Raw genomic sequence first — 12,669 nt, 5'->3', positions numbered from 1 at the left:
AGAAGTAAAAATATTGCAGGCAGAAGTCCAGAGTGGGGACGATCCATTTGATTGCACTGGGTGCAGCATGTATGATTGCATGATTGTGGATTGGGGACAGAGTGGTTCCACCCTGAGTCAGACAGCCTGTGTTATTGTGGAGGAGGAGGAGGAAAGTCTTGGAGAAGGAGAACATCAAGCTGGAGCAGAGGGAAATGATCCCATAATTGGGACCCTCCTTCCAGATGATGTGATGGTATCCTCCTATACTAAAGTATACCCCTCTGGGGGAGGGGACCCTTGTTATTAAGAAGAGCCAAGTAATAGTAATGGTGGGATTTGATTAAAAATCTAGATAGTTGAGTTTATGATGACTAGGAGAAGCGCGTGGTGAATTGCCTGCCAGGTGCAAAGGTTGTGGTCCTCAAGACATCTAGGTAGATTTATGTGCAATGCTGGGGAGGAGTCTGTGGTCATGGTATATGTAGTATCAATGACATAGGGAAAGGTAAGAGAGGTCCTGAAGGCCAAAATTGAAGCTGCTGGATAAGAGATTAAAGTCCAGGACCTCCACAGTAGCATTCTCTGAAAAGCTTTCAGTTCCATGAGCAGGGCCAGGCAATTAGGTAGAACTGTAGGGTCTGAATGCATGGATAAGATGACTGTGTTGTAGGAGGGATTTAGGTTTATTAGGAACCGGGGAACCTTTCGGGAAAGGTTGAGCCTGTACAGGAAAAAAGGTCATAGAGGAGTTCTTAAACTAAGAATTGGGGGGGCGGAAAGCACATGGTTCAGACAAACACCGTTTAATGAAGGATTTATTAAGGGGATAGTCAATATCCTACCGAAGAGGAGGAAAGGAGCAGATAAAATACAGATAGGAACTGAAGAGAAAGTTGCACACAAGAGTCCCATTCAATTACATCACATGAAGGCAGACAACAAAATATTGACAAGTTTTATAAGTTTAGAAGCTTTATAAGTGCTTGAATACAAATGCTAGAAGTCTAATTACTAAGATGGGTGTACTAGAGTGCTTGGTATTAAATGAGTATATTAATATAATAAGCACCACAGAAACTTGATGACAGTCAATGAGACACAGTAATACCAGGGTACAAAATATATAGAAATGACAGCATAGGTCATGTTGGTGAGGGAGTGGCACTATATATGAGAGAGCATGGAGTCAAATATAGTAAAAATCTTAAGTGAATCAAAGGGTATCATAGAATCTGTAGGCAGAAGATTCTGTGCTTGAATAATAAGAGTATAGTAGTAGCAATATATTACTGAACACCTGACCAGGATGTTGATGGTGACTGTGAAATGCTCAGGGGAATTATAAGCTACAAAAAGCAGAAATCCCTCATCATTATTGGGTCTTCCACTATCTCATATTGACTGGGTACATGTCACCTCAGGACAGGATGCAGAGGTAAAATTTCTAGACACCATTAATAATTACTTCTTGGAGCAACTAGTCCTGGGACCCACAAGGGGAGAGGCAATTACTGATTTAGTCCTAAGTGGAGCCCAAGATTTGGTCAAAGAGGTGACTATAACTCAGTAATAGTGACCATAACGTAATTAATTTTAAACATCGGGGAAGGGGGAATACCAAAAGAAACCCATCCCAATAGCATTTAACTTCACAAAGGGAACTACACAGGAGCGAGGAAGCCAGTTAAGTGGAAGTTAAAAAACTTTAAGACTTTAAAAATTGGAAGGGAAATCCTACTTAGGAAAATAGGAGCATGAACTCCGGCAAGTCTAGTATAAAAATATAATTAGGCAGGCCAAAAAAGAATTTGAAGAGCAACTGGCAAAAGACACAAAACCCCCTAACTTTTAAAAATTACATCAGAAGCAAGAAGCTTTCCAAAACAATCAGTGGGGCCACTTGACAGTTGAAGTGCTAAAGGAGCATTCAGAGATGACGAGGCTGTTGTGGAGATGCTAAATGAATCCTTCGCATTGGTATTCCTTGCAGAGCCCCATACCTGAGCCATTCTTTTTAGGTGACAAATCCGAGGAACTATCCCAAATTGAGGTGTCAGTAGGAGGTGGTTTTGGAACGAATTGATTATTGTTTAAATTATAAGTCAGTAGGGCCAGATGGTATTCACCCAAGAGTTCTGAAGGAACACAAATATGAAACTGTAGAACTGTGGTACGTAACCTATCACTTAAATTACACTTTATCAGATGACTGGAGGATAGCATAGGTAATCCAATTATGTTTTAAAAGGCTCTAAAGGCAATCCTGGGTCAGTAAACCTAACTTCAGTGCCAGGCCAGTTGGTTGAAATGATAATAAAGAACAGAATCAGATATATAGAGGAACACAATATGTTGGGGAAGGGTCAACACTCCTTTTGTAAAGGGAAATAATGCCTCACCTATCTACTAGAATTCTTTGAGGATGCCAACAAGCAGGTGGACAAGGGTTATCCACTGTCTTAGTTAGGCTTTTTTATGAGTTAAGATGGAAAATCCTCTCAGGCATCAATAATGGGTTAAAAGACAAAACAAAGGATAGGAATAAAATGGTTAGTTTTCACAGTGACAGTACTTCTTAATGGTTTCCTTAGTTTCAATCAGACCAAGTAAGGAAATACTCAGCATGAGTAAGGATGGCAGAATCTGGCTATTCTAAGTTACAAGTAATTCTGCTTTGTCCATCAGATTGTCTATTTGATATAGGAGATAAGATTTTTTTTCTCCTGTAACCATTGTGCTTCAGTGAGAACAACTGCTTTACAAGATTATCTGCTGTACATGGTATTAGGAAAGAGGTGAGGATATAGATCAAGACATTTCTGACTGGATTAAACTATCTCCTTAATGTGTATCTTCTATAATTTTGATACTCACCCCAGTGCAGCAGGTCCTCACTGGACCTTATATACCATTTAAATCCCACTTAAACCATTAATCTGGGTCTTAAATGAGAGTTAAGTGATGCACAGGGCCTTGTGCAGGCTCTTCGGATCGGAGTGAATTAAGATTTAAAAGCTTTCCCCATTTTATTATCACTCTGAAAGACATACATGTACTGACATTTATTTATTAAATTTTTATAGGATAAAGATTGTCATTAGTTAAACACACACCACTGAATATTTTCTATAGTCCTTTAGCACTAACAACTCCCTATGGGCAAGAGGAATCCCTTAGAGGAAATTATTATTTCCTTATCATATCTTAACTGGTGGAAACCATTTTAAGTCTTACTGTTCTGCATTGGTAGAGACATTTACACCTCCATGCACTAAAAATCCCCAAACAGTAAAAAATGGGACCAGCTTGACACTTCTCATGGGAAAACCTTTGGGAGGGGATAGGGAGAAGGAGAGAAGTTCTGCAGGGTGACTCTGTCTGGGAGTGAAGAGTGAAAAAGAAAAGAGCAGGGGGTTCAGCTCCAACCCCTGCCCATAAAAATCTGCATAGATCTTGGAGCAGTAGCTAGAGAAATCTGTGTGAAGGACCCATGCCTTTGTGAGTCTTCCTGCTTGCCTGTCAGAACATCGTGAGTGGATCCAGTTCCGACAGGGTGTGCCCTATGGGCAGAGGTACCTGAAGTCCCTGTGAAGGAAGCATTCCAGAGCATCAGGAGAGGTCTGCTCAGATGCTCTGAAGGTCCATGCACTCCCTGCTGCTTCCAGCCTGCCTCCTTCCCATATAAAGATCCTGGACCACACTGAGAGCCCAGGGAAGGGGAAGTGACCAGTACTCTCATTTATGCACAGGCAAGGACAGATCTTTGTTAGAAAAATCTACTTCACATGTGGATGTGGTTGATTAACTGAGGATTTCTAATTCTGGTTGAAAGACAAATAGAGATGGGTGAACAAGTGTTTTAGCCCCATACACTGCAATAGAGGATTAAATAATCCCATTTACTTTGCACCAAATCCTCAGAAGAGAATAATTATGAGACGAGAAATTTCATGGATTATTAAAAATTCAGAACTTTCATTCCACAACTCATATTACATCTCTCACTCTATGTTTTCCAGACAGACTTTTCAGGGTATAAGATAGTTGTAGTAAACCCCACTTACCTTGGTCTGGAGACAACTTTCGAGTCAGTGTGAGGGTATTGCTGGGAGCAAGATTACTTATTAATGAACTCGAAATCAACACAGCCCTTGCGCAAGGAAGAGACTGGAACATCTAAATCAGAGAGAAAGACAGCTGTCTTGTTATCACAACCTTGAGCTAGGGTCATTTTAAAATAAGTCATCCACTTTCTGAAAAAAGGTTTGTTTGTTTTTTAAACACTCAGACTAAGAGGAAATACTCTAAAATGAAGCAGCCAGACTAGCCTGTTCCTAGTCTTTCTGAAAGAGATACATTTAGTGGAACAAATAACAAGGAATCTAGAGCAGGCTATATTGTTTATTACAAATAGTATTTCAAGTTTCTAGTAAATTCCTGTGCTGTTGTAGGCAGGGCCATCCCTAAGGGGGGATGCGAGGCCCGGGACACAGGATCTGAGTTTCTATCTTCTGGGAGGGTGCGGTTCCGGGACATAGGCTCCGAGTTTTTATCTGTCGGGGGGGTGCTCCCCCACAGCTCCGCCCAGACCCTGCCCCCACTCCACCCCTTCCCCCAAGGCCCCACCCTGCCTCTTCCCACTCCCACTCCGCCTCTTCCCCACCCAGTTCTGCCCTCTTACTCCTCTCCCTTCACCCCAGCACCTCCAGATGCCACGAAACAGCTGATCAGCTGTAGGCACTGGGAGAGAGGGAGAGGCATTGATTGGCTGGAGGGAGAGGGATGTTGGTAGGGGGACTCCTCCTCATCCCCCCTGCCCACCCACCTCCTGCCTCACCTCCCTGCCCGCCTCCTCATGAAGCACAGGGGGCCCCAAAGTGCGGGGCCCGGGCAGTGGCCGTACCCTAGGGACAGCTCTGGTTGCAAGACATGTACTTTCAGCTCCTACAGAACATCCAGATGATATTCAGGTCAGGGGAAAAAAATTTAGTGCTTGTTAAAGACAGTTCAGAAAGAGGCAGGAGTCCTGAAGTCAGCTGCTGAAGCACTTTTGGGGGGATGAATTCAGGCAATTTTTGTCTAAGGAAAGACTTCAGGGTTAGACTGATAAATTGAGGGGTTTGGGGATATCAGGGCCTGGAAACAGTTTTACACTCCTAACTGACATGATTTAAATGAGCAAATACAAATGTATTCAGAAAAACAAACAAACAAAAAAATAAAATAAAAAAATAGTCTCTCAAAGGACAAACGGAGCCTGAGGATGAAATTCTCCCATGTGCCAAGGGATAGCACAAAACCCCACTTCATCTCTATTTTGACATCTTAAGTGGTGCACAGGTGTTGCATAAGCTCTCTGCAAAGGTGTAGGATTTCAAGCTCAGCAACTTGCAGGAGTAGGCCTTCATGGTACTAATGACTTTAATCAAAACTCCACAGTCTTGCCTAATTACAGGGTCAGAGTTTCTTTTTATTTTAACTAAATTAACAGAGTTCCCAAAAGCAAACACAAAAGGAATAGTCTATCCCTCTTAAACTGGGCACAGACCCATCTCCCTAGGTACTATCCCTTCTTTGGGGACCACTGCAGGCAGGGCCGGCTTTAGGAAGTGCGGGGCCCGATTTGACGGGGCCCCAGCAGGGATGACTCACTTGGCGGCACTCCGGGTCTTCACTCCGGGTCTTCCGCGGCACTGAAGGACCCGCCGCTGAAGACCCGGTAGGGAACCGCCTGGTGAATACATCCCCCCCTCCATGTCCTGCCCCTGACTGTCCCCCTCAGAAACCGCAACCCATCAACCCCTCCTGCTCCTTGTCCCCTGACCACTCCTTCCCAAGACCCCCGACCCTAACTGTTCCCCAGGACCCCACCCCCTACCCAACTCACCCTGCTCCCTGTCCCTTGACTGCCCCAACCCCATCCACCACCACCCCGACAGACCCCTGGAACTCCCATGGCTACCCAACCCCCCTTCCCCATCTCCTGACCGCCCCCCCAGAACCTCTGCCCGATCCAACCCCCCACACCTGCTCCCTGTCCTTGGGACTCCCTGCCCCTGCCTTATCCCCAGCCCCGGTCTCGGGGCCGCGCCACCTGGCCAGAGTTGGGGCCGGGGCCGCACTGCCCTGCCAGAGTTGGGGCCCGATTCAGGGGAATCGGCCTAAAGCCAGCCCTGCTTGTGTTATACAGGAGGTCAGACTGTATATCTCCGTGACACCACTGTTTTCCTGAGGAAACTACAATGCATTGGTGACCTTCCAGAAAACACCATCCTGGCCACCATGGATGTAGAGGCTCTCTACACAAACATCCCACACGCTGATGGAATACAAGCTGTCAGAAACAGTATCCCTGATGATGCCACAGCACAACTGGTTGCTGAGCTCTGTGCCTTTATCCTCACACACAACTATTTCAAATTTGATGACAATATATATCTCCAGATCAGTGGCACTGCTATGCCAATATTTTTATGGCTGACCTGGAACAACGCTTCCTCAGCTCCCGTCCACTCACGCCCCTTCTCTACCTATGCTACATTGATGACATCTTCATCATCTGGACCCATGGGAAGGAGACTCTGGAAAAATTCCACCACGATTTCAACAGCTTCCACCCCACCATCAACCTCAGCCTGGACCAATCTACACGGGAGGTCCACTTCCTAGATGATCACAATGGTCCCTCTGGCATTAAAATCTGTGACATTCTTATCGTCTGCATGTGTATTAAGGCCAATGAATCCACATAAACATAGATCCCACTGCACTTCTCCTGGCTGGTCCGTAACAGACCCTCCATACAATTCTATAGGATGTGGGGCAGGAAACTTGGAAACTGGAGGAGGAGACTAGGACTGACAGTGCAAGGAGACAGGAACAAGAAGCCTGAGATGAGTTGCATGGGGATGGGAGTGGGACAGGGAGAAGTGGGGAGATTGGAGCCATAGAACTGGCTGGAATGGATAGGGGAAAATGGGTCAGGCTTGGGAGGAGGAATGGGGAAGAAGGGTCTGTGAACACTCTCCTCTGGAACTTGGAATGGAACCCAAGATTCCTGAGTCTCTACTTTCCTCTCCTATCAGCAAATATCCATGAAACCTACTGCAAAGAGCATCTTTGTCTCATCCCCTCTAGTGCTGGTCCACACAGAGGATGAAAACCTGCTACTGTTATCAGTTACTCCATTAACTCAAGTGGCAGATCTGTGCTGCAGATCTAAAGGTTCCAACTCTGCTGATAACCTATATGGATGTTAATGTGGTTTAATAAGATGGAATTACTATTATTTCAGTTTGATTTAAAAAAATCTAGCAAATTACACACAACATCTTTTGTTAAAAGTATGAGATCATGTAATTAAAGATGTAATTAATTAATCATGTAATTAATTCTCTACTCAGACCCTATGCCACCAGCACTCCCAGCTATCTCCGTGACACCACTGTTTTCCTGAGGAAACTACAATGCATTGGTGACCTTCCAGAAAACACCATCCTGGCCACCATGGATGTAGAGGCTCTCTACACAAACATCCCACACGCTGATGGAATACAAGCTGTCAGAAACAGTATCCCTGATGATGCCACAGCACAACTGGTTGCTGAGCTCTGTGCCTTTATCCTCACACACAACTATTTCAAATTTGATGACAATATATATCTCCAGATCAGTGGCACTGCTATGGGCACCCGCATGGCCCCACAATATGCCAATATTTTTATGGCTGACCTGGAACAACGCTTCCTCAGCTCCCGTCCACTCACGCCCCTTCTCTACCTATGCTACATTGATGACATCTTCATCATCTGGACCCATGGGAAGGAGACTCTGGAAAAATTCCACCACGATTTCAACAGCTTCCACCCCACCATCAACCTCAGCCTGGACCAATCTACACGGGAGGTCCACTTCCTAGACACTACGGTGCAAATAATTGATGGTCACATTAACACCACCCTATACAGAAAACCTACCGACCGCTATGCCTACCTTCATGCCTCCAGCTTCCATCCCGGGCACACCACAAGATCCATTGTCTACAGCCAAGCACTGAGGTACAACCGCATCTGCTCTAACCCCACAGACAGAGACCAACACCTACAAAATCTCCACCAAGCATTCTCAAAACTACAGTACCCGCACGAGGAAATAAGGAAACAGATCAACAGAGCCAGACGTGTACCTAGAAGCCTCCTACTGCAAGACAAACCCAAGAAAGAAACCAACAGGACTCCACTAGCCATCACATACAGTCCCCAGCTAAAACCCCTCCAACGCATCATCAGGGATCTACAACTCATCCTGGACAATGATCCCACACTTTCACAGGCCTTGGGTAGCAGGCCAGTCCTCGCCCACAGACAACCTGCCAACCTGAAGCATATTCTCACCAGTAACTGCACACCGCACCATAGTAACTCTAACTCAGGAACCAATCCATGCAACAAACCTCGATGCCAACTGTGCCCGCATATCTACACCAGCGACACCATCACAGGACCTAACCAGATCAGCCACACCATCACCGGTTCATTCACCTGCACGTCCACCAATGTTATATATGCCATCATATGCCAGCAATGCCCCTCTGCTATGTACATTGGCCAAACTGGACAGTCTCTAAGGAAAAGGATAAATGGACACAAATCAGATATTAGGAATGGCAATATACAAAAACCTGTAGGAGAACACTTCAACCTCCCTGGCCACACAATAGCAGATCTTAAGGTGGCCATCCTGCAGCAAAAAAACTTCAGGACCAGACTTCAAAGAGAAACTGCTGAGCTCCAGTTCATCTGCAAATTTGACACCATCAGCTCAGGATTAAACAAAGACTGTGAATGGCTTGCCAACTACAGAACCAGTTTCTCCTCTCTTGGTTTTCACTCAACTGCTAGAACAGGGCCTCATCCTCCCTGACTGAACTAACCTCGTTATCTCTAGCTTGCTTCTTGCTTGCATATATAAACCTGCCCCTGGAAATTTCCACTACTTGCATCCGAAGAAGTGGGTATTCACCCACGAAAGCTCATGCTGCAAAACGTCTGTTAGTCTATAAGGTGCCACAGGATTCTTTGCTGCTTCTGTAATTAAAGACTGTATCATAATGCATACACACAAGGGGGCTGAAATACGGTTGCATGGGTGACCTTAATTCTAGCATTTCCTAACTTCTGAGTGCTTGGCTTTGCTATCTTAATGTTTTTAATTTATTTTTTACATGTACTATGACTATTCAGTGCCAAACAATTTAAAAAGTTTTAAGAAGAAAAATTGGGTAGTGCTTTTGTCCTAAAAGATTGATATCACAAAGACGGAGTAGTAATATGATTGTATTGATCAGAAAGGGGAATTAGAAATTACTGGGCTATCTTCTTATGAAGATTTAATATATAAAATCAACAGAAAGTCAGGAGAATTTAAGTCATTATGTAAGAAGTATATTAATATCTTAAAGAAACAGCAGAGGTAGAGTCACGGAGGGTTATATTTTCTTAAATGTGAGTGCTAGATGGACTGGCAGACTGCCGTCCTCTGTGTCTTCTTCCTTTCTCTCCTATTTATTGGTTGTTTCTCCTTCCTCCTCTTCTTTCTTTGTTTTCACACCTTTCATATTTAAGTGTGAAAGGAATCTTTGTGGAACATTCTGAGCATACCAGACCAGACTATGAGGGTAAATCAAATAGATATTTACTATACAATTATCTGGATGGTCATATCAGTTTTTCAAAATGAATAATAAATTAAAATTAAAATATAGCATTCATTAATAACACTGAAGATTTGTTAAGGGGAAATCTCAAATCATAAACACATGTTCTATTGAGAAGTACTTTTTCTGCCATCCTCTCCTGCCTCTTTATTCAAATCCCTCTTCAAAGCTCACTTTTTTTTTAAAGTTTGCTTCCTGTTACTAATCTCAGTTTTGGAATACTGACAACAAAATATTAGAGCTGACTGAAATTTTCAAACAAGTGTTTTAATTGAAAAAGTGGCCATTATTCAAAAATGAACATTGTAATGAAATATTAATGCATTTTTTTACCTGAACTTTTATTAAAATATTTACCATTTTTTTCAGTAATATCTTGCATTATGTTTTCAGTAAAAATTGTGAAAATTAGGTCTAGGGTATCTCAAAACAAAACAGCCAAATCTGTGGCCACTTTTGAAAATTGCAATTATTAGAGTTCAGGATGTAGCTCTGAGGCTTACTGCTGGACATCAATGCACTGACATCCAATACTTGTCATAATTCTGTGTCTTTGTACAGGAATGTTTCATTTTATATTTTATTTCTTTTACCACCATTGCTTTCCAGTAGGCATATGAGTGCCATGAGCTCCTAGGAAAATCTTTTCCCCTACTAAGAGGTGGTTGGTCTCCTGTACTGAATATTATTACTATGAGACACAGGATATCCCTTTCTAAAAAGGTGTTAATAATTGTGACAAGCTATCCCTGCATTCTGAGAGCACAGATATATTGGGCATTAAACTCAGAAGGTTTAGTAATTCCTAAAAGTAGAACTGTACACTGCTTTCTTACTGAGATGCTACTTAGAAGAGAAGGAACTTTCAAGGAGAATTTAAGAATGGGTTATAAAAGGTAAATGTTCAGGGAGCCCTTTGTGTACTAATAAATGTTTGCTGAGGAATAAGTTGTGATACCTTTGGTTTAAAACCTAGTTTCTTAAAAGCAGGGCTCAAAGAATGAACATTTAACAAAAAGAATTTGATTGAGTATGATGTCCTCTCTTTATCCAAGGAAGTCATTTAATTTTGCAAAGATAACATCACCCTTCCCACACATACCTATTGTTTTTATGTTTGAACTCTGTCTTTATCACAGGAAAAGGAGCCAGTTGTTGGAGAGGAGCCTCTTTGCCCAATCCTGCAAACTCTTCCTCATGCAAGTAGTCCTTGGCCACATGCATAGTCCAACTGATTTCAATGAGAGTACTAGGGAATACCTGCATTAACAATACATAGGATCAGGCCTTACATGGGTGGCATCACAATAAGGTGCATGTTTCTGGAAAGAGCCTGATTGGGTAAATAGCACCTCACATGCACTAGATCACACTCTACTCATATGAACGTTTGTCTGTTTCTGAATCAATCTGGACAAACCAGAGGGACTTCAAAGAAAAGCAGCAAAAATAATCCAGGGGCTAAAGAGACGAATATAAGATTAGAAAAACCTAAATAAGTATTTGAATAACTTCAAATGGGGAAATGATGACAAGTTACAAGTATCTGAAGATTGTAAAGAGTGATAAGGGAAAGGGAATATTTGACCCATTTGATAGCATTGAACAAAAAACAACACAGGATAAACAGCAAGCATCTTTTTCTAAATATCAAGCATCTTTTTGAGATCTTTTAGAGGGGTAATGTTCTAGAACATGGGTCAGCAAACTTTTTCACCTGAGGGCCACATCTGGGAATAGAAATTGTATCGCAGGCCATGAACACTCACAAAATTGGGGTTGAGGTGCAGGAGGAGGTGAGGGCTCTGGTTGGGGGTGCGTGCTCTGGGGTGGGGCTGGGGATGAGGAGTTTGGGGTGCAGGAGAGTGCTCTGGGCTAGGATTGAGGGGTTTGGAGAGTGGGAGGGGGATCAGGGCTGGGGCAGGGAGTTGGGGCATTGGGAGAGGCTCAGGGGTGCAGGCTCCGAGTGACGCTTACCTCAAGCGGCTCCCAGAAGCAGTGGCATGTCTCTTCTCTGGCGCCTATGCAGAGGCACAGCTAGGTGGCTCTACACGCTGCCCCATCTGCAGGCACTGCCCCTGCAGCTCCCATTGGAGCACCCGAGGGGGCCATTGGAGTGCGTAGGAGCCAGAACGGGGCCATGCCGTGGCTTCCAGGAGCCTTATGGTGTGGCCCCCGACCCTGCACCCTGGCTGGATCACCAGAGTGGGGCCATGCCACAGCTTCCAGGAACCACCAGGTGCGGCCCCCAACCCAATGCCCTGACTGGAGCGCTGGGGCAGCCCCCGACCCAGAGCCCTGGCTGGAGCATCGGAGGGGGGCAAGCCCGAGACCCTGCTCCCCAGCGGTAGCTTGCGGGCTGGCTTTAAATGGCTCGCAGGCCGAATCTGGCCTGCAGGCCATAGTTTGCCCACCCCGGTCTAAGAGATAAGGTGGAAACTCTACTGCTGGAATCATTTAAAACTGGACTGTAGAAGACACTGGGGAAGGTACAGGGAATCAACATACATTGGCCCATGAGGGATGGATTAAGTGCAGGGGCAAGTCCTAAAAGGCCAGCTGAGCCAGATTTCTGATGGGTGGGCCCTTGCTTTCATCAGTAAAATGGCTAATTGTAGAAAGACAGGGATGGATTAAAAATTTGACACAGTCATTTGACAGTTGCCCACCACTGCTCCAAATCCAATCTCATAAAAGCATTCTCACCCCCCACCTTGAGTCCAAGTCCTGCCCTCTACCCATTTCTGAAACATTCAGCTCTTTAGAGAATCCATGTTAGTAAAGCTGGTGAAAACAGAATTTCAGTTATCATTTTGAAGTTTTTTTCTTTCCAATTTGGATCAAATAGAAATTTCACAGCTTCCCATGAAAGGAAAATTCCCAGAAAGTTTCATTTAAAAAATATTGTTTCAAGAACACTCCCCTGGCTTTCAGGCTCCTCAGCAGCCCCTCTGCAGGGGCTGCCATGAACC

At 44.2% G+C, this 12,669-nt stretch overlaps 1 protein-coding gene across 1 annotated transcript in view; it reads right to left on the bottom strand.

Moving 5' to 3' along the window:
* Positions 1–10,882, bottom strand: part of MC2R (melanocortin 2 receptor) — a 33,459-nt gene extending 22,577 nt beyond the window's left edge. The window contains exons 1-2 of the mRNA XM_039528114.1: positions 10,800–10,882; positions 4,047–4,158 (exon numbers count right to left, since the gene is read on the bottom strand). The gene's annotated coding sequence lies outside the window, so the exon portion shown is untranslated. The remainder of the gene's footprint in view (positions 1–4,046; positions 4,159–10,799) is intronic.
* Positions 10,883–12,669: the final 1,787 nt, after the last annotated feature.

The sequence above is a fragment of the Mauremys reevesii genome, linkage group 2 (assembly GCF_016161935.1).
Source record: "Mauremys reevesii isolate NIE-2019 linkage group 2, ASM1616193v1, whole genome shotgun sequence".
NCBI classification, from domain to species: domain Eukaryota; kingdom Metazoa; phylum Chordata; order Testudines; family Geoemydidae; genus Mauremys; species Mauremys reevesii.
Note: the sequence above shows the minus strand (reverse complement) of the source record. Positions and strands in the feature narration are given on the sequence as shown.